This window comes from Podarcis erhardii (assembly GCF_964252035.2).
Source record: "Podarcis erhardii genome assembly, chromosome: 7".
NCBI lineage: Eukaryota > Metazoa > Chordata > Lepidosauria > Squamata > Lacertidae > Podarcis > Podarcis erhardii.
In genome coordinates, this window is record NC_138511.1 from 15,723,221 (window position 1) to 15,750,074 (window position 26,854).

The following is a 26,854-nucleotide window of genomic DNA, read 5'->3' on the forward strand; positions in this document are numbered from 1 at the left end:
AAAAGCCAGAGGTGGAATTTCCATATTTTTTTCCAGAACTGCTCTCTCAGCCATGAGCGGCGGGTCTCTGCAGAAAACCTTTTCAGCTGCTCAGATGTCCCCTCATACACCGCCACCACATGTGTGGCTGCCGGTCTTTAAATATTGTCAATCTACATAAACTTCTAAGGGATGTGGGTAGCGTTGTGGCTTAAACCACAGAGCCTAGGACTTGCCAATCAGAAGGTCGGCGGTTCGAATCCCCACCACGGGGTGAGCTCCCGTTGCTCTATCCCTGCTCCTGCCCACCTAGCAGTTCGAAAGCACGTCAAAGTGCAAGTAGATAAATAGGTACCCCTCCGGCAGGAAGGTAAATGGCGTTTCCGTGAGCTGCTCTGGTTCCCCAGAAGCGGCTTAGTCATGCTGGCCACATGGCCTGGAAGCTGTACGTCGGCTCCCTTGGCCAATAAAGCGAGATGAGCGATGCAACCCCAGAGTCGGCCATGACTGGACCTAATGGTCAGGGGTCCCTTTACCTTTATATAGACTTCTAGAGCTGGAGGAGGACGACCATCGATGGCTATTAGCCAGGAAGGTGATGCTCTGTGACCACAATTGGAGGTAGCAATGATTCTTAATCCCAGTTCCTGCAAACCACAGGAGGGGGAGAAGGCCCTTGGGCTTGGGTCCTGCTTAAGGCTTCCTATTGGGGTACCTGGGTTGGTCACTGTGAGAACAGGATGCTGGTCTAGGTGGGCCCAATCCAGCAGGGATCTTCTTAGGTTCTTACATATCCCCCAACATTTTTTTGTTGAAAATAGGGGTGCCCAGAAGAAGGAGGAGGAGGAGAAGATACTATTTATACCCTGCCCATCTGACTGGGTTGCCCCAGCCACTCCGTGCCAGGCAGCAGAGGAACCAACCCCCCAGCAGCTTGCCATGAATGGCCTCAGCCCCGTATACCTGAAGGAGCATCTCCACCCCCATCGTTCTGCCTGGACACTGAGGTCCAGCTCCGAGGGCCTTCCCTCACTGTGAGAAGCGAAGTTACAGGGAACCAGGCAGAGGGCCTTCTCGGTAGTGGCACCCACCCTGTGGAACGCCCTCCCATCAGACGTTGAACAGATAAGCAACTACAGTGGTACCTCAGTTTTCAAGCGTCTTGGAAACCGAACATTACAGAACCTGAACGCTGAAAACCCAGAAGTGAATGTTTCCATTCATTTCTTCCATTCACTTACGGACTCACTGTTAAAACCATGTTCATGGAAGACAATCTTACTTGGCTAGGAGTGATCGCCAAAGAAGAAAGAAGAAGGGTAGTATCCAAATTTAACAAACAATAATAATAATCTGCGGAAGGAATTGAGGCACCATAGGCATTGTATTTGGTTTCTCTGGATTCAGCTTCAGTCTGTGGAACATCATCACATTTTTTTAAAGGATGGTGCCTTATACAAAGTCAGGCCATTGGTCAATCCAGTTCAGTGTTTCCGAAACTTGGCTCTCCAGCTGTTTTTGGACTACAGCTCCCATCATCCCTTGCTAGCAAGACCAGTGGTCAAGGATGATGGGAATTGTGGTCCAAAAGCAGCTGTGCTAAACCAAGAACAGCCAATGGAAGCCCTGCTGCATGGGAGGGGATTCATGAGTAGGCCAGAAGTCATGCTCCTGATTTAAGTCTCACTGCCCAGAGTCCCAAAGGTTTACGGAGGAAAGTCAGGCATTTATGCACAACAATGGGAAGACAAGAGGTGAGCTTGCAACCTTCCAAATGATTTAGCGAGAGGAGAGAGAGCGAGAGGCTTTGAGAAGCACTTTGCGTTCCTTTGTGGATCTTTAATGAACCTTTAAACGTGCTTTTAAAAAAATGGAAAGTGGAAATAAAAAGCCCTCATTAAGGGTTTTGGCAGATTTGATTAGTGACTCTGAAGACATCTAAACAGCCATTTAATTGGCAAATCCTTTGGCAGCCTGGAGGAAACACAGTAAAGGGAGGACTGTCCTGTAGAAGGGGGGCGGGGAGAAAGTTTTTAATTCTTTCAGGCAGCTTTCAGAAGTCACACGTTGCTTGCAGCCTGTCTCTCGCATGCCAGGAAATGGATGAGAGGGGAAGGTTTCTGAATACAAGACCGATCGTCCCAGTGGCACCCTCACAATGGCCTACAGAAAGCCAGATTGCTGCAAACTCGTGCACTTTGCAAGGGCAATCGTGTGACCTGAGGATAGGACCCGGCTGAGCTGGAGGCCTGGTATTGTGTGTGTCTGAGCCTCAGCACCCTCTTAGGCCCAGGAGGTGCTAGTGGTGCACAACTTTGCCCCCCTGTGATCAGAAGGCAGCATGATGCCTCCAGGTGGGTCAAACTAGTTGTGAATCCTGAGAGGTTGCCCTTCTCAGCTGGTCTACCCACTTCATATAAACTATGGAACTCCTGCCCACATGAGTGAACGGAACGAAGTTTTCATCCCTCTCTCATAACGCTAGAACCAATGAAGCTGAACGTTGGAAGACTGATTGATTGATTTTGCCCCACCTTCCCTGACAGGGACTCAAGGTGGCTTACAGATAAAAATAAAAACAGCTAGAAATATAGGGGGGACCAATCACAAAAAAATTAAAGATTGTGCTCTCTCTCTCTCTCTTTCTATTTTAAACATCCTGTTATAGATTTTCAGGTTGGGGACCCCCTAAACCCTAGAAAATAATAAATGGTAGGATTTTGGTTATTTAGGATGTGAAGGGAGAAATACAATGTGCAGAGAAATTCCTTGACTAGCCAATGCAAAAATGACCTAGACAAACTAGGACCATTAAAAAACAATACAGGGCCACTGACAGCCATTGCCAATGCAAGAGAACTGTCCTTCCCACTTGCCTTGAGGTGTGGACAGAGACTGGGGTTTTTGACGTTTGCTGGGGTAACTGGGTGTGAGGTGACAGGAAAAGAGTTTTTAGCAGGGTGTGCTGGGAGGTTAAACCACTGAGCCTAGGACTTGCCAGTCAGAAGGTCGGCGGTTCGAATCCCTGTGATGGGGTGAGCTCCCGTTGCTTGGTCCCTGCTCCTGTCCACCTAGCAGTCTGAAAGCATGTCAAAGTGCAAGTAGATAAATAGCTACCGCTCCAGCGGGAAGGTTTTCCGTGCGCTGCTCTGGTTCACCAGAAGCGGCTTAGTCATGCTGGCCACATGACCCGGAAGCTGTACGCCTGCTCCCTCAACCAATAAAGCGAGATGGCCCCAGGGTTGGCCACGACTGGACCTAATGGTCAGGGGTCCCTTTACCTTTTACTGGGAGGAAGAAGGAAGAAGAAAAGACTGGGATCCATCTTGGGCAGGTTAGCTGAAGGTTGGCTGGGAGAAAGGCACTTCTGTGAGGGACAAGCCCCTCTTGAAATGACCATGCTGTAAGATCTGGACTTCCTCCATGCAGACTGAAGGTGCAAATCGGTGAATCAACCACATTTCTTATAGCTACGACAGTCTCTGCTGTGTCTCAGTCCTCCAAAGCAACATAAATGGTCTGGAGCCCCCTGGACTCTTGCTACCACTCGGCAGAGAGTGGGGAGTTGGGCACCCAACTTTTGTAACAATACAGATTAATTACAGGTTGTTTTTTTAAAAAAAACAACAACAACAGCATGGCACCAGCTCTTTAATGAAAAGCAATACAGAAGAAGGCAATGCGCTGAAGTGGCCATAGGCCTGAACTAGCGGGCTCGTCTTGGGATTTTGCAGTTAGGGGAGTTGCTTCCAATGTACAAACAGCCTATGCAACAGCCCCAAAGACGGCAATCACCATGCCTTTTAAATCAGCTCTTGTCCAGGCTAAACACCTTCAGACCACATTGAATCACTGCCTCCCAGCCTAGCCTACCTCACAGGGTTGTTGTGGGGGTTAAATGAGGAGGGGGAGACCACCCTGAGCTCAGTAGAGGAAAAGAAGGGATACAATCCATCACCCGTTGCTTCACAGTGACGGCAACTGAAAATGCTGATAATAATGATCAGGTAGGAATTCTTCCCTTCCTTAGCCAGCGTTACCCCAGACTTGGATGTCCTTTGTGCTCTTGTACATTGAGAAAGAGATTGATTAACGCAACATGACTTGAAAGTCCTATTCACTCTGCTTTTGATGCAGCGGTGGCTGGAAAGGGGCGGGAGGAGAGGACGGCCGCATGAGAGCGAAAATGCTTAGCAAATTAACTCCCTTGCAAGATATTGTTTCTGATATCGAGCGTGCGTGTAAGAGCGGGGGCGGGGCGGTGGGGAGGAAACGCGACGCATTTCGCACGTCGGCTGTGCGATTCACACACATAGCATTGCTCACGCCAGAGGGAGACAATGCATTTTCCTAGAAATTAACACTGGGAGGGGCAGCCGCTGTTGGAATAATGAACTTGCTCTCTTACGGTGCACGGATTGAGAAAAGCAGAGAGAAAAGACGGGGGAAGAAGGGATCTGTGTGGGAAATGGGAGAGTAACTTAGGGGGAGGGGCTGGGGGGAGGACAGAGAGATGTATCCAACGACAAAGGAAAAATCATTCCCCTCCCCGGTCTGGATACCCCATGGAGACCCCTGCTGGATCCGGCCTTCCCTCCTCCAACCTTCCCATAAGGACGTTTCTTTAAAATTCTCTTTCATTCCAGATGACTTCATGCTTGCTGACTCTCCTGGATTGAGCTAAAGGCAACTGAATTTGGAAAGGCAGATATCCACACAACCCTCCAACCACCTGAAAACGAGAAGAGCTTGCTGGATCAGGCCACAAAACTTCTTAGTCCAACAACCTGTTCTCATGTGATGCTCCCGGGAAGCCCCACAATCACAAGAGGTCTTATGTTCTTATACATCCCAGAGGAAAGAGTATCCTATAGATGGCATATTATCAGGATTTCTGCACAATGTCAGAATCAGGTCTTTGGCTAAGAGAGAGCCTGGTGGATCAGAAAAAATCCAGACCCTCCAAGTGTCCCTATGTTCCAGGGACAGTCCCAGATTCACAGAAGCTGTCCCAATTTCTGATTTGATCCCAAAATGTCCCACTTTTCCTTAAAGGGTAAAGGGACCCCTGACCATTAGGTCCAGTCGCGGTCGACTCTGGGGTTGCGGTGTTCATCTTGCTTTATTGGTCAAGGGAGCTGGCATACATCTTCCGGGTCATGTGGCCAGCATGACTAAGCCGCTTCTGGTGAACCAGAGGAGCGCACAGAAACACAGAAACTGAAAAAGGTACTTAAGTACACCTTTCCTAAGAAACCAGAGGCCTTTCTCCTGGGCATAGTCGGCCAATTGGTGTTAAAGAAAGATAGAAATTTTTTTATGTATGCTACAACAGCAGCAAGAATACTTATCGCGAAGTACTGGAAGACACAAGAGCTACCCACCGTGGAAGAATGGCAGATGAAGGTGATAGACTACATGAGTTTGGCAGAGATGACGAGCAGAATCCGAGACCAGGGAAAAGAGACGGCGGAGGAAGATTGGAAAAAATTTAAGGACTATCTAAAGAAACATGCAAAAATTAGTGAATGTTAGATTGATGCTGGATGAGAAAATTAGGGGTTAACAGTGGTAATGGATAAGTTAAAAGAAAATGAGTGTTTTTAAAATTAAGTTGGAAATAAGGGAGGGATTTGTTAAACAATTATAGACATGAGAATGCAGGAAGGGGAGGTATGAGGAGGTCAGGAAAGTAAGGTATAAGAAATTAAGACTCGAAATTATATGTGTTTTATGTTTTTTTGTTGTTATGTATTTATGTTCTGTTTGTGTGGATAAAAACTTTGTGGTGTGGAAACTTTAATAAAAATTAATTTTAAAAAAAACAAAAAACAGAAACGCAGTTTACCTTCCTGCCAGAGCAGTACCTATTTATCTACTTGCACTTTGACATGCTTTCAAACTGCTAGGTTGGCAGGAGCAGGGACCGAGCAATGGGAGCTCACCCAGTCGCGGGGATTCGAACCACCGACCTTCTGATCAGCAAGCCCTAGGCTCTGTGGTTTAACCCACAGCGCCATCTGCGTCTCTATCGCTTTTCCTTAGGACATCCCTATTTCCAATGGAGAAATGTTGGAGGGTATGGCGTTATTATGTTTTTATACATTGATGCCAAAATCCAGCATTGCCTGAGCTCTGCGAGTGCAGCTTTCTCTCAATTGAAGTGCAGAGTGTTTGAAGACTGGGACATTTGCAGGGAAACCCAAATGCATTTTTACAAAGCTCTTGTACTACCAACGTTATTATAAGCTTGTGAAACATGGACCACTTATAAATGCCATCTAAAATTCCTCAAAATATTCCATCGATGGAGAAATGTTGGGGGGTGTAGAGTTATACGACACCCCCCCCAAGCCAAAGAGATAAGTTACTATACAACCTTTAGAAGACATCTGAAGGCAACCCCAGACAGAAGAGTCATCTCCCCTCCTGCAATTCCTAACAACTGATATTCAGAAGCATCTTATGTATAGCAGTGGAGGAAGAACATGAACATCATGGCTGGTACCTACTGATAACCTTTCCCTCTTCGATGGATTTGTCCTTTTTCAAACTCTCTGCCTGTCTCTCTTTCTCTCACACACTTTATGCGCTGAATCCTTTAAGTTCCTAGCAACCCCCCTGTTCCTCAATCTGCTATTGCCAGGTTAAGCCCAAGAGGGAGGGGTGTCAGGATGCTGTCAGTGGCTCCAGGCTGGTTGCCCAGGAAAGTATAAAGACAAGGGAAAGTTTCTTACTATCCTTTTTCATTTCAATATTACAGAGAGAGGCTATAGAACCCAGCCTCCCAGATAATGGCAGTGTCCCGACTGAATCTCCACCCACCCTGTCTCTCCCACTTCCGCTCTCTGTCTTTGAGCTCTTTGCTCTCCTACTTTTAAGGCTTGCCAGGTTCTGGGAGAGGCATGGTCTGGAATGCTTTCTAAAGACATTGTGTCTGCCAGCTGTCGCCCTTCTGTTGGTTCCTCCTCCTCTCCCATTATTTCCCAACTTTCCACCTCATCCGCCTCTGAGCTGTGACCTCCCCCAAATGTCAGAGACTGGACTGAGCTGCAGAGGAATGGTGGAGACCGTCCCCATGATTTCCCAACTTCTCCCCTCTGAGCGGTGACCTCCCTCAAACCCCTTTTGTATATCTACAGTGTCTTCCTCTTCCTCCTCCCTGGAAGCGTCAGGAAGAGGGGGGCAGTCTCCACCATACCTCCTCTGCTCAGTCCCTGACATGGGGAACCATTGCCATTAGATGCTCCCACCAGGGTTCCTTCAAACCTGGAGCCCAAACCCTGTTCCTTGAAGATCTCTTGCAGACGCCAGATTGTACTGATGGCTGTCTCCCATGGGGCTGCAAGACTCACCCTCCCCTGCAAACAAATAACTAAAAGTCCTTCATCAGTGGTTCAGCGAGGCGGACTCCCCCCCCCCGCCCCCCAAAAGGGCAGCTGATAATTTAAGAGCTCTCTACCACTGGCATGGCACCAGCAGCCCATCAGGAAATAAATGTCATTAGGCAGCCGTCTGTTCACACTGGACTTCGAGGGAGGAGCTGCTGCTAATGCATTAAAAGGACCACTCAGGATCAGAGCCCATGCATCTTTCATCTCCTTGTATAAATTAAAACGGCAACGACGTGATTGGCTAATGAAGTTTCTTGGAAGTCACTCAGAGTGTTCTGCCATCCTCTGAGGGCTTCCCGCTGATTCCCCTTCAGTTAACAATTCACTGTGCATTATGTTCCCATAATGAGTCCCCACTTTGTTCAAATCATAGAAATGTAGACTTGGAAAGGAGCTTCAAGAGTCCTGTTTTCACAGTGGTCAACCAGATCCTCACACGAGCACCACCCAAAAGCCAGAGCAACGATCTCCCCTCCTGAAGTTTCCAGCACCTGGTATTCAGAAGCATCATTGCCTTCTGTGATGAACTTCCAGAACGCCCAGTTAGAAATGACCTCCACTTCTGGATTCCAGAACAACCACCCCTAGTCCCAGCTTGGGCCTGGCTCCAGCTCACAAGCACAGGCCACGTTCTTGGTGTCCAAATCCCATCAAGCCGGAATCGTCACCTGTCGCTGTGGATTAGTTTTCCAGCCCAGCGATGATTGTATTTTCACTGGTGGCTGGAGCCATTCCCTGATACACACGGCTTATAATAAAGTGCTCTGGTGCGCGAGGCCGCTCTATAATTGTAAGATATTATTATGATATTTTCGTTGGCGCCTATCAGCTGTGTACATAAGGAATGAGAGGGCAAAAAAAACTGAAATGAAACCAACTACTCTCCATCCAAACCCATAGCATTCCCATCTGTCGAGGGATAATATGCTTTGCTTTGATTAAGGGATGAAAAGCAAAGCATTCAAGCAGACGGGAGAAGATCGGGGATCAAAGTTTGACGTGGCAATCTATGCATTGCCTCCACTATCCAATGCAGTTTGTGACATCGTTTCCCAGAGCTTCTAATGCTTCTTCATCTCCAGTTCTCCCCACCCCAGGGAGAAATCTGCCAATTGCTTGATAGTAATGCAGAAGACAGTCCCACTCAATCAGGGATCAGGCAGAAAACAGGACAGGGTAGCCAATCAGGGATGGCAGTGTGATAAGATCATTGAGGGCAAATGAAGGCAGAAAGAAGGCAAGAGAGGGTTATGTCTATAAGCAGGCAAATGCTTGCTTTGCAGAATTGTAGAGTTGACCAGGACCTTGATCATTACAAAACCTGCAAGAAGGAACTTGTCTTTCACTTCCATGCTGTTTCCAACCACCTTTGTTCCAAAGCAAAGATTACTTGGGGTTCATGGACTGGGGACCTCCTGTGAAAATTAATTCTCCAAAACAGAGCTTCTCATTGAGGACGTAAAGGGAGGAGTGGAGGGGGGAGGCTTCAATGGAGACGCGTGGAGGAACCGGTTACACTTCAAAACCCGATTTTGCACCAATTCAGAGCTGAAATGAAACCATCTCTTCGGGGAACGGATTTAATATCGTAGCAGCACTTCTGTCTTCATTTAGGTCCACCGAAATGCATTTTGTTCAGCTTTCCTTGGGAGTCTTCTCTTTAAATTTGCTTCGAGTTTATTCATTTATCTGGGGCGGGGGGCAATGACACACACCACAAAGAACCAGGATGGCTGGGCATGTGTGGAAATAAGCAAAATGCCTTTTCATCCTGTTTTTATTTCCCTGTTCCTTGGTTCTCAAATGAGATTTATTGAGTCCCTTTTGGCTCCTGCCTAGACCTGCTTCTCTCCCCCCCCCCCCTTCTTCTTTTTTTTTTAAAGAAATAAAGTAAAATAAATCGAACTCACTGAGGAATCAGTAGCAGTGAGAATTTCTTAAACTCCCTGGGTTTATTATGACATGAGCAGAGCTGTAAAAGGGGGAAAGTGGTTATTAAGGCTGGGATTTTTTGAGGCTCAAAGTATTCAGGTGTTCAGCAACCTGCCCATGTCAAGGATTTAATGTTTGAAAGAAGGACTGGGGGTGGAAAGAAGGAGGTCAACAGTTTGGCCCTGAGAGGGCATTGCCACGGAGAGAGAAACAGAAATCATGTGTTTTAAAATCTATTTTAAAACAAAAACAAACAGTGTATACTGCCATCCAGGCATCCAGGTGGTGTACAATATGATAATTATTAGTATTAGTATTACAGTAATACCTTGGATCCCAAACACCTTGCGACTTGAACATTTTGGCTCCCCAACGCCACAAACCCAGAAGTGAGCGTTCCGGTTTGCAAACATTTTTTGGAACCTGAACATCCGATGCAGCTTCTGTGGCTTCTGATTGTGTGCAGGAAACTGCTGCAACCAATCAAAAGCTGCACCTTGGTTGTCGAATGTTTTTGGAAGTCGAACGGGCTTCCGGAACGGATTCCATTTGACAACCAAGGTACGACTGTAATATTAGTATTAGTATTAGTATTAGTATTGTTGTTGTTGAGTCGTTTAGTTGTGTCCAACTCTTCGTGACCCCATGGACCAGAGCATGCCAGGCCCTCCTGTCTTCCACTGCCTCCCGCAGTTTGGTCAAACTCATGCTGGTAGCTTTGAGAACACTGTCCAACCATCTCGTCCTCTGTCGTCCCCTTCTCCTTGTGCCCTCCATCTTTCCCAACATCAGGGTCTTTTCCAGGGAGTCTTCTCTTCTCATGAGGTGGCCAAAGTATTGGAGCCTCAGCTTCAGGATCTGTCCTTCCAGTGAGCACTCAGGGTTGATTTCCCTAAGAATGGATTGGTTTGATCTTCTTGCAGACCATGGGACTCTCAAGAGTCTCCTCCAGCACCAGAATTCAAAAGCATCAATTCTTCGGCGATCAGCCTTCTTTATGGTCCAGCTCTCACTTCCATACATCACTACTGGGAAAACCATAGCTTTAACTATACAGACCTTTGTTGGCAAGGTGATGTATTAGTATTAGTATTAGTATTAGCATTAGCATTAGCATTAGTATTAGTATTAGTATTAGTATTAGTATTAGTATTAGTATTAGTATTAGTATTACTCTGCCCATCTGATTAGGTTGCCGCAGCCCCTCTGGGGTCCAGCACCTACAAAAACATAATAAAAGAAATCAAATGTTTTGACACAGGGCTGCCTTCAGATGCCTTCTAAAAGGTGTGTTGTTCTTTATCTCCTTGACATCTGAAGGGTTCCACTGCATCTCCATGAATAGCTGCAAGTCCAAAATGACCCCCCAGGCTCAAAATGCCTCTGAGAAGGACTGGCATTACTACAGCCCCTTCTCTCCCCCTTCCCCATCCATTCCAGAACCTTGTTGATCTTGCATTCCGGACATTTTCTATGCATCATTTCCCAGCTCACTTCTTTCCATCCCTCCCTGCTGGTCCGTGTCACCCACCTGCCTGAGACGTTTCCCACCTGCATCCATTATCAATATCTAATTAAAAAATAAAATTGAAAAAAGAGAAAGAGATGGGAGGAAAATAATTATTAGGTTATAACCGTTATCGACTCACCTCCGAGCATACTGGGAGGATGCAGAGCGAAGAGCTAGTTGCAGTCCAGGAAATCTCTCGGGTGCAAATTTGGGAGAGAAAATTCTCAGGGTGAGATGGGGTGAAGTTTCTCTCGCGTAGGCAGCATTCTTACTGATGGATTGCCTGGCACCTGGTCTTACAGGATTAGACAAATTTATGGAGGAGAATAAGGCTATCAGGGACCACTAGTGTGATGGCCTGGGATTCAGACTCAGAGGCTGAACCTGAGGAATCCCAGCCTGCACAGGATTCCCCACCTCCAGAACCAGCTGAGCCGGGGCTGGGGCCTGAACCTGAAGGGTCCTCACCTGTGCTGGATCCTCAGGTGCAGGCACCAGCTGAGTCTGTCTGGCTCCTGCGGTGATGGAGGACCCATTGCCTGCAGGTGCTCCACTCTCAGCCCCGCCAGGGGAAGAGGAGGTTGCCTCTGGGTCTGGTAACCTTCCAGCCTCTCCTGAGCTGCAAAGGCTCAGGGCAGAGAGGCGGAGCGAACTAAGTTCCTGCAGGAGGAGTGCTCGCCTCCAGGCCAGGAGAGGTGAGTCACTTGTGGACTGGAGCCGCCCTATGCCTTGGGGCAAGTAAAAGCCAGCCAGCCCAGTCCCAAGTTTCGGGAGCAACGTTGTTGGTACCCAATTCCTGCCTGCACCCTGTCCTGCCGGAGCTCCTAATCTCCCCCGACTCCCTGCCTTGGACCCAGCTTCAGCTTTGACGGACTGCCTCCATACTGCACCTTGGACCTCGGACTGGACTCGGAACATGCCTCATGGATAACCCACGGGACCAGCACAACTAGCCAGAATGGCTTTGGCCTTCACTGTTGGTAGCAGTGATGCTTTGAATACCAGTTTCTGGAAATTGTGGGAGGGGAGAATGCGCTCATGCTTGGGCCCTGCTTGTGGCCTTCTTCCTACCAGAGTGGCTAATGTGAGAAGAGGATGCTGAACTGGATGGGTATGTTCTGGACTGGATCATGTTCTTATATGATACAGTAGTGACCACCAACTAAAGGTAAATGGACCCCTGATCCTTAAGTCCAGTCGCGGACAACTGTGGGGTTGCGGCACTCATCTCGCTTTACTGGCCAAAGGAGCCGGCATTTGTCCACAGACAGCTTCCAGGTCATGTGGGCAGCATGACTAACCAGAGCAGCACACGGAAACACCATTTACCTTCCCGCCAGAGTGGTACCTATTTATCTACTTGCACTTTGACGTGCTTTCGAACTGCTAGGTTGGCAGGAGCAGGGACCAAACAATGGGAGCTCACCCCGTCACGGGGATTCGAACCACCGACCTTCTGATTGGCAATCCCTAGGCTCTGTGGATTAGACCACAGCGCCACCCGCGACCCTTGACCACCAACTAGAATTAGGCAAATTCATGGGGGGTAGGCTATTGTTGGCTATGTTCTAACTCCACTGCAGGGAAGCACAAGTGGGGAGTGTGCTACTGCTTTCTCAGGTCCTGCTTGCAGACTTCCCAGAAGAGCTGCCTGCTTGGCAACCCTGAGAACAGGATGCCAGACCAAAAGGGCTGTTAGCCAAGGCTCTTCCTTCAGTCTCCTTCTCAGATGCCAAATGAAGCTCCCTGGTTCCCTCTGAACACCAGTGGCTTGGAATCACAAGTAGGGAGAGAGGGCACTGTTGAGAGCAGGTCCTTCTTTTGGACTTCTCATAATAAATTTGGAGACCAGGATGCTGGACTAGGCAGGCCATTTGCCCGATTTGGCAGGGCTCTTCATATTGGGCCTTACCCTGTTTAGAGAGGCTATTGATAGCAGTGGAGGCAGTGAGAAATTTTAATTTCTTGGGCTCCATGATCACTGCAGATGTTGACAGCAGTCACTAAGTTAAAAGACTCCTGCTTCTTGGGAGAAAAGCAATGACAAACCTAGATAGCATATTAAAAAGCAGAGACATCACCTTGCCAACAAAGGTCTGTATAGTTAAAGCTATGGTTTCCCCAGTAGTGATGTATGGAAGTGAGAGCTGGACCATAAAGAAGGCTGATCACCAAAGAATTGATGCTTTTGAATTCTGGTGCTGGAGGAGACTCTTGAGAGTCCCATGGACTGCAAGAAGATCAAACCTCTCCATTCTGAAGGAAGTCAGCCCTGAGTGCTCACGGGAAGGACAGATCCTGAAGCTGAGGCTCCAATACTTTGGCCACCTCATGAGAAGAGAAGACTCCCTGGAAAAGACCTTGATGTTGGGAAAGATGGAGGGCACAAGGAGAAGGGGACAGCAGAGGACGAGGTGGTTGGACAGTGTTCTCGAAGCTACCAGCATGAGTTTGACCAAACTGCGGGAGACAATGGAAGACAGGAGTGCCTGGCGTGCTCTGGTCCATGGGGTCACGAAGAGTCGGACATGACTAAACAACAACAATTGATAGCTAGAACCGATATGCCACCAAGGACAAGATATTGAGATCAAGCACAGGACAACTCTTGTCTTCATATCCTACTTGCAGATATCTAAGTAGCCCCTATGCTGGAGTAATTGGCTTCATCTTAGTCTGACCAAGTCTGATTCTTAATTTCTTATTAGCAATGGAAGTTATGGTGGAACCTCCTTCTTTAGCCATAGTCTACCTCTGAATGGCAAAATCAGGGATGCCTTAAAGACTTTCTTGTGGGCTCGTCTAGACTTGTGAGACTGGGGCTAAATGGACCCCTCTTGACTCAGCCCCCCAACAAGTAATCCTTAAATAAGCATAGGGTGCTGCTCCTTCCTTTGCTGCTTTCATAGAATCATAAAATCATAGAATTGTAGAATTGGAAGGGACCCCAAGAGTCATCTATACCTTAGAAAGCAACCTTATTTATTTCCCGCTGCAATGTACATCTGACATAATTTTATCCCCAAAGTTTTGCATTGATTTTGCCATTTTAAAAAAGTTATGATTTTGGCATAGTTAAAAAATAGCATTGATCTCTCTCTTTCTCCACTCACCCCCCTTAAATTGTCTCAAAACTGCAAGGTCCCTTAATGGCTTGCATCAAGATTTACAATATGATGGAGCAACAGCTCCGAGTAAGAATTTATACCGCTGTCTGGCTCCACCTCAGAGTGAAGGTCAGTCAGCTGAGTTGGGCTGGGTGGTAACCCACAAGGCTACTGCCTTCTGAACTGTTTCAACTAAAGTTGAAACCTGCTTGCCATCCACATCTGGAGGTGCTTTCAATGCCTTCAGGTATGAAGGAGTGCTTCCTCACTGGCGCACCCACTTGCTTGTCCAGGTCAATGGTTCAGGGGGGAATCCTCACAAATGATTGTGCTCACCCGCGATTCAAAAGCTGAGCTCAGGTTGCATCTCAAGTATTGGGACAATGTATTAGCCTCACCATGGACCTTACAGTGCTGACAGAACACAATAAGAGCCTCAAAGATGGATCAGGCCAATGCCCCATCCAGTTAAGCCTGCTGTTCTCACAGTCGCCAACCAGGTGTCTCAAAGGGAAACCTGCACAAGAGCCTTCTCCCCTCTGAGTCAGGCGGCAGAGGAACCAACCCCCACAGCTGGCTGCCAAGAACGGACAAGACAAGGAAAAGTCCTTACCATCTGCTTTTCTTCAATATTCACAGAGAATATGCTTAGAGGCAGTGATGCTGCACTGAAGCAGTCAAATACAACATTTCCTCTTGCCTAGAGTGAACACACAGGGGAATGTTGCCCCAGACAAGGAGGATTTCCTGTCATACCTTCTCTGGAGCATCCTCCCCCAGTGTGTGACCAGGAAATGGGCATGACCCTAGCAGATGCTATAAAAGGGCTAGTCACATAGCCATTTTCCTCTTTTTGTTGCTCTTTTGCCATCTTACTCTCTGCTGGCTCTTAGCCAGCAGCACATGGCTTATCCTTACAGAGGATGGAAGCCACAAGGCAGAAAGTCTGAGGCCTAGCTCAGGCTTCTTTTCTCTACAAATGTAACTGTAACCACAAGACAAAGCCTGCCTTCAGAATACAGTCATACCTCGGGTTACAGCCCCTTCAGGTTGCGTTTCTTCGGGTTACAGACCGCCAAAACTCGGAAGTACCAGAATGGGTTTCTTCCAGGTTTCAGCGGCCGCGCATGCACAGAAATGCTAAATTGCGCTTTGCACATGCGCAGAAGCACTGAATCGCAACCTGCGTGTGTGCAGATGCGGGGCTGCGGGTTGCGAACGCTGCGGGTTGCGAACGTGCATCCCTCACGGATCACGTTCACAACCCGAGCATCCACTGTACTACTGTGAACTGAATGTAAGTAAACTTTGCTCTTACTTTTAAACGAGACTGTCATCTTATTCTTATTTTAAGAGGGGAATAAAAGGGGAAACTTACCAGGAACAATCCAGACGGGACAAGCCAGAATGGATTGTTCAACATAAATGATTCTAACAAATCCATCAACTTGCTTCCAGCAACCTGCAAGGGAATGTGCTCTGCTGCTTGCTCACTAGCGTGAGTGAGGAGGGATAATATTTAATCAATATATCCTCTCCTACTTTCCTCAACATTCCCAGAGAAACTGCAGGAGGGGGTGGGGCTCTTGTGCTCAGACCCTCTTAACGTGAATTCCCCCATCAGCACAACTGGTTGGCCACTGGATCTTCTTACGTTCTTATGTTAACTGCCAGTCTGGCTAGCTTCTGTACCTGGAATGGGGGTGGTGGTGAAGGTGCCATATTGTCCTTGGCCTCCGGCAGAAAAATGGCTCAGCCCAGTGGACCAGAGACTTAGATCTTTAGGCAAGGAAGAACAAAATTAAAAATTGCAAAAGAAAATACTTGCCCTGAGGTTCGGAATAAGGCTCAGAGGGCCAACGGAGAACTCTCCCCCCTCCCATCGGCCATTGCAAGATGAATTTCCCCGCTAATAATCTGACACGCTTAGCAGGCAAATCGATCAACTCCTGGGATGTCGAACATCTGTGAACACAGGCTCTGCAGCAATGGACACCTTTGCAGAGGGGAAGAAATTAATTAATAGGGGCTAAGAGGGATTGTACCCCCTGCAGACCTGAGGAACATAAAAAGGTGGCTTATAGCAGATCAGACAACATGTCCCTGTAGCCTGGTGTTTATCTGCTCGGACTGGCAACTGATTATTCAAGGTCTCAGGCAGAGGCACATCTTTGCCTTTACCTGCTATGTGACCCTTGAAATTGGAGGTGCTGGGGATTGAACCTGCGACCTTCTGCATGCAAAGCAGGGGTCTACCAGGGAGTTGCAACCCTTACCTTAAGATGTAGGAACAAAGGGAGCTGCTTTGTTCCACATCAGACCACTGGTCCATCTACATACTGACTCCAGAGTTTCAGGTAGGGAAGATTCCCAGTCCTGACTGGAGATATGCTGCAGGCAACAGAATCTGTGGAATTCAAGGCAGGGACTCTACCACTGAGTTACGGCCTGTCCCTTAAGACGTAGGGATATTGGAATTATTTATTTATTTATTTATTTATTTATTTATTTATTTATTTATACCCCGCCCATCTGGCTGAGTTTCCCCAGCCACTCTGGGCAGCTCCCAATCAAATGTTAAAAACAGTACAGCATTAAATATTAAAAACTACCCTGAACAGGGCTGCCTTCAGATGTCTTTTAAAGATAGGATAGCTGCTTATTTCCTTCACATCTGAAGGGAGGGTGTTCCACATGGTGGGCACCACTACCGAGAAGGCCCTCTGTCTGGTTCCCTGTAACCTCACTTCTCACAGTGAGGGAACTGCCAGAAGGCCCTCGGCGCTGGATCTCAGTGTCCGGGCTGAACGATGGGAGTGGAGACGCTCCTTCAGCTATACAGGACCAAGGACATTTAGGGCTTTAAAGGTCAGCACCAACACTTTGAATTGTGCTTGGAAATGTACTGGGAGCCAATGCAGATCTCTCAGGACCAGTGTTATATGGTCCCGGCGGCCAGTCCCAGTCATCAGTCTAGCTGCCACATTCTGGATTAATTGCAGTTTCCGGGTCACCTTCAAAGGTAGCCCCACGTAGAGTGCATTGCAGTAGTCCAAGCAGGAGATAACTAGAGCATGCGCCACTCTGGTGAGACAGTCTGCGGGCAAGTAGGGTCTCAGCCTGCATACCAGGTGGAGCTTGAAAGTTGCCTGCTCTCACAGTGGCCACCCAGATGCTCATGGGAAGCCTAAAAGCAGGACCTGAGCACAACAGCGCTCTCCCCTCTTGCCGTTTCTGGCAACTGGTGCTCAGAAGTATCACTGCTTTTGGTAGCAGAGGTAAAACACAGTCATTAGGGTTAGTAGCCACTGATAAACTCAGTTCTCATGCACTGCAGCAAATGCTTCAGTAATATTTGAAAAGAAGAGATTTTCCACCTTGGTGGCTGTATCCAGCCAGCAAGTGTTACATACACTTCAGGTTACATATGCTTCAGGTTACAGACTCCGCTAACCCAGAAATAGTACCTTGGGTTAAGAACTTTGCTTCAGGATGAGAACAGAAATCGTGCTCCGGCGGCACGGCAGCAGCAGGAGGCCCCATTAGCTAAAGTGGTGCTTCAGGTTAAGAACAGTTTCAGGTTAAGAATGGACCTCCGGAATGAATTAAGTACTTAACCCGAGGTACCACTGTAATGATTGGGACACGGGTGGCACTGTGGGTTAAACCACTGAGTGTAGGGCTTGCCGATCAGAAGGTCAGCAGTTCGAATCCCTGTGATGGGGTGAGCTCCTGTTGCTCGGTCCCTGCTCCTGCCAACCTAGCAGTTCGAAAGCACATTAAAGTGCAAGTATATAAATAGGTACCGCTCTGGCGGGAAGGTAAGCAGCGTTTCCGTGCGCTGCTCTGGTTTGCCAGAAGTGGATTAGTCATGCTGGCCACATGACCCGGAAGCTGTATGCTGGCTCCCTCAGCCAATAAAGCGAGATGAGCGCTGCAACCCCAGAGTCGGTCACAACTGGACCTAATGGTTAGGACTCCCTTTACCTTTACTTTACCACTGTAATGGCAATGACACCCACCCGAGAGGTGCCAGAACTGAGCGCCGGCTTGGGGCGGAGGAGCCCTGGATCCAACCAATCAGAGATCATGTGAGTGTGACAATATGTAGCAATCCAGAGTTGACTACAGGAGATAACTGTTTTAGGCGCATCCATTATGTGCCAACAGCACACACATGCATTGCAGCAAACTCAGAAGCGACCTGAAAAAGTCACAAAAGCATCACAAAAAGAGGTGGGGCAGGGGCGGAATAGGGTGTTTGCAGGCTTTTTCAAGTGGGCAATGACTCAGAGCGCAATCCCCACGCAAATGGGGAGTTGCCTATAGATAAGAATGTCACAAAGCCAAGTCAGAGCGAGGGCAAAGCATCTTGTCTCATTCTTACATGCATGAACTATTGTTCAAGGGGGCAGAGCATGTGTGCAAACCGTCCTCCCCCCACCCATGCACACCCTCCTTTTGACTCAGTCCTGTGCTGCACCAATATGAGCAACCAAAACAAGCCATATGTACCAGGTAGAAAGTGCATCTTGGAAGATACATGGATTGACAGCTCGCTCGATGAAGATGTCGACCCGGTGTGCGGTGGCCATGAAAAAGACAAATTCCATGCTAGGGATCATTAGGAAAGGATCTGAAGCTAAAACTGCAGAATGACATTATACAAATCTATGGTATGCCTGCCCTTTGGAATACAGTTCTGGTTTCATTTCAAAAAGGCACTCTGGGAGGAAACTGATTTTCTAAATATGTCCAGTTTGGGCACAGAAACTTCCATACATCTGAAATTTTCGGAAAACCCAGGCATATGGCGGCCCATATCTGATGTGTTGATTTTTTTGTCTTTTTTTTTCTAAGTTAAAAAAAACTCTTTTTGGGAAGGGATTTTCCAAAAAGCAGCTCAACAACTTTTGTGTCTGGATTTTCACTTTTTGAAATATGGCAACCCCACTGTTGAGAGAGAGAGAGACAGACAGGCGAAATGTGTCCTTGTTCATTCTCATCACCCTCTCAAGGGCTTTTGATACCATCGAATGCAGTATCCTTCTGGATAGTCTGCAGTATCCTCTGATTCCTAGGGTGGGATCTACACACATATAAAAAACATTGTGAAAATGCTTTTTAAAAAAACGTTTTGAAAAATACATCGAATTTTGCATAGCTCACTCTCGCCCCCTGGTGCCATATTTGTATATTGCACTTTGCAACACACTTAAAGCGTTTTATTTGCAGTCACAGAACTCATGTCCATCTGATGAAGTTGAGCCTTGGGTGAGAAAAGAGAGGACTTCTTCATTGTTGAATGATGGAACTCGCTCCTCCAGGAGCCACTGATGGCCATCAACTTGGATGGCTTTAGAAAAGGATTGAGCAAATTCATGGACAAGGCTAGTAGCCACTGTGGGTCGGCTTGGCTTCTGCAGTCGGAACAAGCAATGCTTCCGAATACCAATTGCTGGAAACCACAGGAGAGGAGAGTCGTTCTTCTGCTCAGATCCTGTCTGGGGCCTGTGAGGACAGGATGCTGGACTAGATGGGCCCTGATCCTGCAGGGCTCTTGTTATGTTCTTACAGAGGCCTCTCCTTTCTCTGGCATTGCTTCCCACCTGCAGAGGCCAGGGTAGGAAGATATTGGGGCTGCCTCCAGCACTCGGCTACTAGCAGAAAGAGACATATGTTGGCTTATGATCTGCAAGTCCTCTCTCAGTGGGAACGTTTAAATAATGTGCATAGCCGCTGCAATCAATACATTGCCATGTAATCTAATGGGTTCAATGATAGCTCGTTTTAGAACCATTGGTTAAAAATGTATTACGGTGCCGCATCAGAAGGCACACACTGATGAGTTATTAATGAACCAGGCTATGTTTATCATCACTTTGAAAAAAGAAAGAAAAAAGTTGATAAAGATTCTCAACACGGATCATTTCACTTCAAGAGACACCTCCACCAACGGGCTCACACAGCTCGTCTCCGTGATACAAAGTTGTTCCTTGGCAGTTTATGCCTTTGGTTTATTTCAAGGAACATCTATTAATCAGGAGCCCAGACAGAAGGCCTGTCACTGAGAGTTTAGGTTTAACTTTAGAGGCTTTCAATATCCTCCTCCTCATAGGCATCTCAGATGCTCTTCTCTGAGTCTGAACAGGCCACTATCTCTGCCTCTTGTAAATAACGGGGAGCACATTTCGTAGAACTGAAGAGTCAGAAGGGACCCCAATGGCCATTTAGTCCAACCCCCTGCGACACAGGAATCACAGCTAAATAATCCCTGACAGATGGCCATCCAGCCTCTTCACAAAACCTCCAACAAAGGAGAGTCCAGCAAATTTCCAGGGAGTCCATTCCGCTGTGGAAGAAGATTTTGGATATCCCGCTTTATCACTGCCCAAAGGAGTCTCAAAGCGGCTGACATTCTCCTTTCCCTTCCTCCCCCCACAACAAACACTCTGTGAGGTGAGTGGGGCTGAGAGACTTCAGAGAAGTGCGACTAGCCCAAGGTCACCCAGCAGCTGCATGTGGAGGAGTGGGGAATCAAACCCAGTTCACCAGATTACGAGTCCACCACTTTTAGCCACTACACCACGCTGGCTCTTGCCATCAGAAAGTTATTCCTAATGTTTAGTTGGAATCTCCTCTCTTGTCATTTGAAGCCATTGTTTTGAGTCCTCGGCTAAAGCATCCACGACAGATGGCCGTCCAGCCTCTGCTTAAGCTAGCTCATCTAAGCTTCCTTTTAAGCTGCAAAGGGATGCACTCTGCTGAACTCACAAACATGGGGAAGGAAGAATAATATCTTATAAATACATCCCGACACATCCCTACAGTCATGGATTTCTCTTCTGATTCATCCTCCAGGGAGCATACTAATTTGGGGAGCAGAGATGCCACCCCTTTCGACTTACCCCTAGCATCAAAAGCATTAAGTACGAGACCCACCAGTTATGCCCTTTTTATCCACAACCCCTGTTTCGTTTCAGATTCTTGTTCATTGATTTCTCTCTCCGCGTGTCTCTCTTTGTCTCACTCGTGTTTTTCTCCCTCCTTCTTTCAAAATTAAATACGCACCATGGAACTAAACCAAGACGGAGAAGATGCGGTGATTATAGGTGGCGCTCCGTCCAAGAGAGATGGAGAGGGGTGGTCTTTACCGATCTCGCCACCACAGATTGCAGGCAGCTCTTGATTGTTCCTGGAAGCTTCAACTGGAGATGAGCATCCATCCCTGCCTTCAAGTCTCATGTCGCTTGATTAATAAGGGGCAGAGAGAAAAGTCTTAAGGATTCAGAAATTGCTCACTGGAAGATCTGCCTTCAGCTGCTTCGGGCAGCTAGATCTTCATTTGTTCCCCAAGCCAGGCGTTCTTCAGCTGTGATTTCTGCATTCCAAGGGGTTCGATTGGAAGACCCCCACTGGATCCCTTCCAACTCTACAATTCTGTTATTCAGTGTTAACCAGCTTTATTCCTGCTAAGCTAACCTGCCGCCCTCCGGTACATTGAAATTGAAATTGAAATTGAAATTGAAATTGAAATTGAAATTGAAATTGAAATTGAAATTGAAACTGAAACTGAAACTGAAATACTTTATTGTCACTTGTACAACTTGTATACAGTGAGATTACATGAGCACCCCCACAAGCTGTTCTTTACCCTGTTGGTGCAACTAATCATGCGTCTATATCTTCTACCCGAGGGCAGGAGATCAAGAAAGTGCCGGCCAGGGTGTGAATCATCCCTGAGAATTTCCCTCACTCTCCTGAGGCAACGTTCTTCCACGATGTCATCCAGGCGATTCACGGGACAGCCCATAATATATTGTGCTGTATTCACCACCCTCTGTAGGCACTTCCTATCAGTTGATGTCAAACTAGCGTACCGCACCGTGATGCAGTATGAAAGGACACTTTCTATTGTGAACCAGTAGAAGGAGATCATCAAATGTTGACTGACATCGTTTTTCCGCAATACTCTGAGGAGATAGAGTCTCTGTTGGGCTTTCTTAACCACCTGGGTTGTATTGATTTTCCAAGTAAGGTCTTCACTGAGATAAAATCCTGGGAAATTGAAAGGAAGAGACTCTCTCCACACAGCCCTCCCCAATGTACAGCGGGGCTAGTTCTCCTCTCTTCTTCTGAAAGTCCAACACCATCTCCTTTGTCTTGCTGATATTAAGGTGCAAGTTGTTCCCTAGGCACCATGTAGATATTTTTTGGACCTCCCCTTTATATGCTGATTCGTCCCCACCTGTTATTAAACCCATTATGGTGGTGTCAACTGCAAACTTAATAATTGCAGTAGACGGGTCAGATGATACACAATCGTATGTATACAATGAATACAGGTAGGGACTTAGCACACATTCATAGATCATAGAATTGTAGAGCTGGAAGGGAACTTGAGGATCATCTAGGCAAACCCCCTGCAATGCAGGAATATGCAGTTGTCCCATGTGGGAATCGAACCTGCAACCTTGGGATTATTAGCACCACACTCCAACCGACTGGCCTATCCACTTGGATAGCATTGCTGGTGTTATTATTTTCATCTTTAAATCCCTCCCCTTTTCCTTCTCACTGGATGTTCACAAGTTCTAGCGTTATGAGAGAGGGAGGAAAATGTTTCTCTATCCAGTGTCTCCATGTCACACACCCTTGTACAAAGTTTGATTGTGTCACCACTTACTCAGCTTTCCTGTGATCTAAAATGCCCCAAATTAGTTTTTTTAAAAAGAAGAAGAGATTAAAGGACCCCTGGACGGTTTAGTCCAGTCAAAGGCAACTATGGGGTTGCAGCACTCGTCCTGCTTTCAGGCCGAGGGAGCTGGTGTTCGTCCACAGACAGCTTTCCGGGTCATGTGGCCAGCAGGACTAAACCGCTTCTGGCACAACGGAACACCGTAATGGAAACCAGAATGCACGGAAACACCATTTACCTTCCTGCCACATTTATCTACATGCACTGGTGTGCTCTTGAACTGCTAGGTTGTCAGGAGCTGGGACAGAGCAACTGGAGCTCACTTTGTCATGGGGATTCGAACTGCCGACCTTCCGATTGGCAAGCCCGAGAGGCACAGTGGCTTAGACCATAGCACCACCCACGTCCCCAAATACTGCAACCTTTCCTCACACCATCCCTTTGGTGATTTTGGTTGCCCTTTTCTGAACCTTTCCTGACTCGGCAATAACCTTTTTGAGGCAAGGCCACCAGCACTGTAGGAAGTTCTCCAAAGCTGGACATACTGTATGTCCGAGGACATTATGAGAGGGTAATTTTTAAAGGCAGAAATTGTTCACTGTGTCCTGGTGGTGCCAGGTGGGTGCCAGACTGGCAGGTGGGTGACCGCATCCATCTGTCAGACTTGGTCTGCGGGTTGTGTGGAAAAGTTGATATTCACATGGAAGATGGAGCCATCTTGCTTTCTCCTGCTCCAGAGGGCAGGCCCTGAACCAATGCATTCAACCACCCCCATCATTCAGCCCAGACACGGAGGTCCAGCTCCGAGGGTCTTCTGGTGGTTCCCTCACTGTTAGGTGAGGTTACAGGGAACCAGGCAGAGGGTCTTCTCAGTAGTGTCGCCCACCCTGTGGAACGCCCTCCCACCAGATGTCAAGGAGATAAACAACTATCTGACTTTTAGAAGACATCTGAAGGCAACTCTGTTTAGAGAAGTTTTTAATGTTTGATGTTTTATCGTGTTTTTAATATTCTGTTGGGAGCCGCCCAGAGTGGCTGGGGAAACCCAGCCAGATGGGCAGGGTATAAATAATAAATTGTTGTTGTTGTTAAACTACAAGAAAGGAGATTCTAAGTAAACGTTAGGAATAACTACCTGTTTGACAGTGGAATCGACTCCCTCGCAAGGTGGACTATCCTTCCTTGGAAGTTTTAAAGCAGAGGTAGGGTGGTCATAATGGGACGTGGGTGGTGCTGTATAAGATGTAAAAGTATGTTTAATTACTGTTGAAAATGTTCACACACACACACACACACACACACACACATATATGGTCATCTGTCAGGGATTCTTTAGCTGGCATTCCTGCATAGCAGAGGGTTGGACTGTATCACCTTTGGGGATCCATTCCAACTCCACAATTCTATGATTATCTGGTTCTTTGTTTCCTGATTCAGCAAGTCTTCCATTCCTTCCTTCCTCCCATGCAGAGCAGGGAGCCTGGAGTGGGCAGGTGTGCATTTGGAGAGCTCCTGGCTGCCTCCCAGGTGTGGTGAGGTGGGGGAATCTGGACCACTTTGCTTCCCAGCTTGCAAAGGCAGTCTCCCTGATTGCCTTGGCTGCTGCCAAAATGCCCTCTGCATTTCCAGCGGCAGAGAGCCAGCGAAGCAGGTCCTCGTTACAGCCTCTTCCGAGCCACAGCGTGCCAGACGCTTGGCTGTGGCAGGCGCCCACGGAATGAGCAGAGCCGACGGGCAGCATATGGGCACCAGCTTGTTAAGTGCCCAGACAGATCTCGGAAGCGGGGACACGATGCTTTCCGAAACAGGAACGACAGGCTCAACTTGTGAACTTTGGAATTAAAGGAATAAATAAAGAGAGATGTCCCATTCCATACCCTTCATCAATTCTCCTCTGAAAATGTTGTTGTTGTTTAGTCGTTTAGTCGTGTCCGACTCTTCGTGACCCCATGGACCAGAGCACGCCAGGCACTCCTGTCTTCCACTGTCTAACGCAGTTTAATCAAACTCATGTTAGTAGCTTCGAGAACACTGTCCAATCATCTCGTCGTCCACTGCCGTCCCCTTCTCCTTCTGCCCTCAATCTTTCCCAACATAAGGGGCTTTTCCAGGGAGTCTTCTCTTCTCATGAGGTGGCCAAAGTACAGGAGCCTCAGCTTCACGATCTGTCCTTCCAGTGAGCACTCAGGGCTGATTTCCTTCAGAATGGAGAGGTTTGATCTTCTTGCAGTCCATGGGACTCTCAAGAGTCTCTTCCAGCACCATAATTCAAAAGCATCAATTCTTCAGCGATCAGCCTTCTTTATGGTCCAGCTCTCACTTCCATATATCACTACTGGGAAAACCATAGCTTTAACTATACGGACCTGTGTTGGCAAGATGATGTCCTCTGAAAATAGGGACATCCTAATGGAAAAGTGGGACGTTCCAGGATCAAATGGAATCCAGGACGGCTTTTGAGAAAGAGGGACACGTGGAGGGTGTGTGTCCTGTTATCACAGTGGCCAAGCAGATGCGTCTCTTAGGAAAAACCCTCAGGCATGATCTAAGGCTAAGCAAAAAGGCAGGACTCTCTCTTTCCTGTACCTTCCTGCAAGTTTTATTTGTTGGAAGGTTCAGGGGGGCAGGAAAGGATATATTGTTTATTAATATTCTTCCAACTTGCACTAGCAAGTTTCTTTACTTAGCAGAGTTTTTATTCCCCTTTTTACGCACAGCGGATTGCTGGTTGCAGGCTTGTGTAAGCCTCTCACTATTATACAATTCAGTCTGCCTGCAGATTGAATTGCATATTCCTGGTAAATTCCCTTTAATCCCTCTTAAAAGAATAAAGACACAACAATCTTATTTAAAGTCAATAAAATAAGTTTACTCACATCAGTTCACAGTTGGATTCCTGAAGGCAGACTTAGCTATAAATATGTACATGTGGATCTACCCCATATGGGGGAATAGTTCCAGTGCTTATGCTAGCTGAAAGCTAGAATAGCAGTCCTAGCTAAAATAAGCAGGTCCAACGAAGAAGGAAGTCAACAAGAGAGACCATGCTGCGTGCCTTGTCCTTTTTGTTACCTGGACAGATAAGGTCACGCCCACCTCTAGTCCCATGCAAAAGAAGGATGCTCCAGTCAGGAGGAAACAGGAAGTTTTTGACTGGCTGGACCAAACATTCCCCCACATGCCTTCTCTATCATTACATCCCACAGTATTCAGAAGCATTTCTGCTTCCAGCTGTGTAGGGAGAGCATTGCCACTGTGGCTAGCCGCCACTGACAGCTTTCTCCTCCACGAATCTGTCTAATCCTCTTTTAAATACCTCTAGGTGGGTTTCCATCACTGCTTCCTCAGAGATTGACTTCCATAGTTGCCAGAGAAATTGTAGAGAGACAGAAAAGCCAAATACAGTGGTACCTCGGGTTAAGTACTTAATTCGTTCCAGAGGTCCGTTCTTAACCTGAAACTGTTCTTAACCTGAGGCACCACTTTAGCTAATGGGGCCTCCTGCTGTCGCCACGCCGCTGGAGCACGATTTCTGTTCTCATCCTGAAGCAAAGTTCTTAACCTGAAGCACTATTTCTGGGTTAGCGGAGTCTGTAACCTGAAGCGTATGTAACTTGAAGCATATGTAACCCAAGGTACCACCGTAGTACAAAAAGAGAGAGAAGCAGACCCTCCAAGTGTCCTTGTTTTCCAGGGACAGTCCCAGATTTGCAGAAGCCATCCCGGTTTCTGAATGTCCCACTTTTCCTCAGGACATCACTATTTTCACCGGAGAAATGTTGGAGTTATGTGAACCCCACCCCCCAACCCAAACCAAGGAGATTAGTAACTATGCAACCTTTAGAAGACATCTGAAGGCAGACCTGGATATGGAAATTTTGGGTTTTTTAATGTCTAATGTTTTATAATGTTTTTACACATACTGAAAGCTGCTCAGATGGGCAGGGTGTAGAAAATAAAATTATTGTTATTCTGGAATGGGGCATCCCTATTTTCACCAGAGAAGTGTTGGAGGGTATGAAGAACCGGATTGTGGGAAGGAGTATGAAGAAGGTGACTTATACCATTAGTCCATCTAGCTCATTATGGTCCACACTGACTGTTAGCATCTCTCTTGGGTTTCAGGCAGCGAACTTCTGCCAGGCCTACCTGAAGATGTCAGGGATCGCAAATGGGAACATCCACAATTAAATAAGATTCTAGTCCTCATTTTTTTCTGATAAAGGGCTGATTT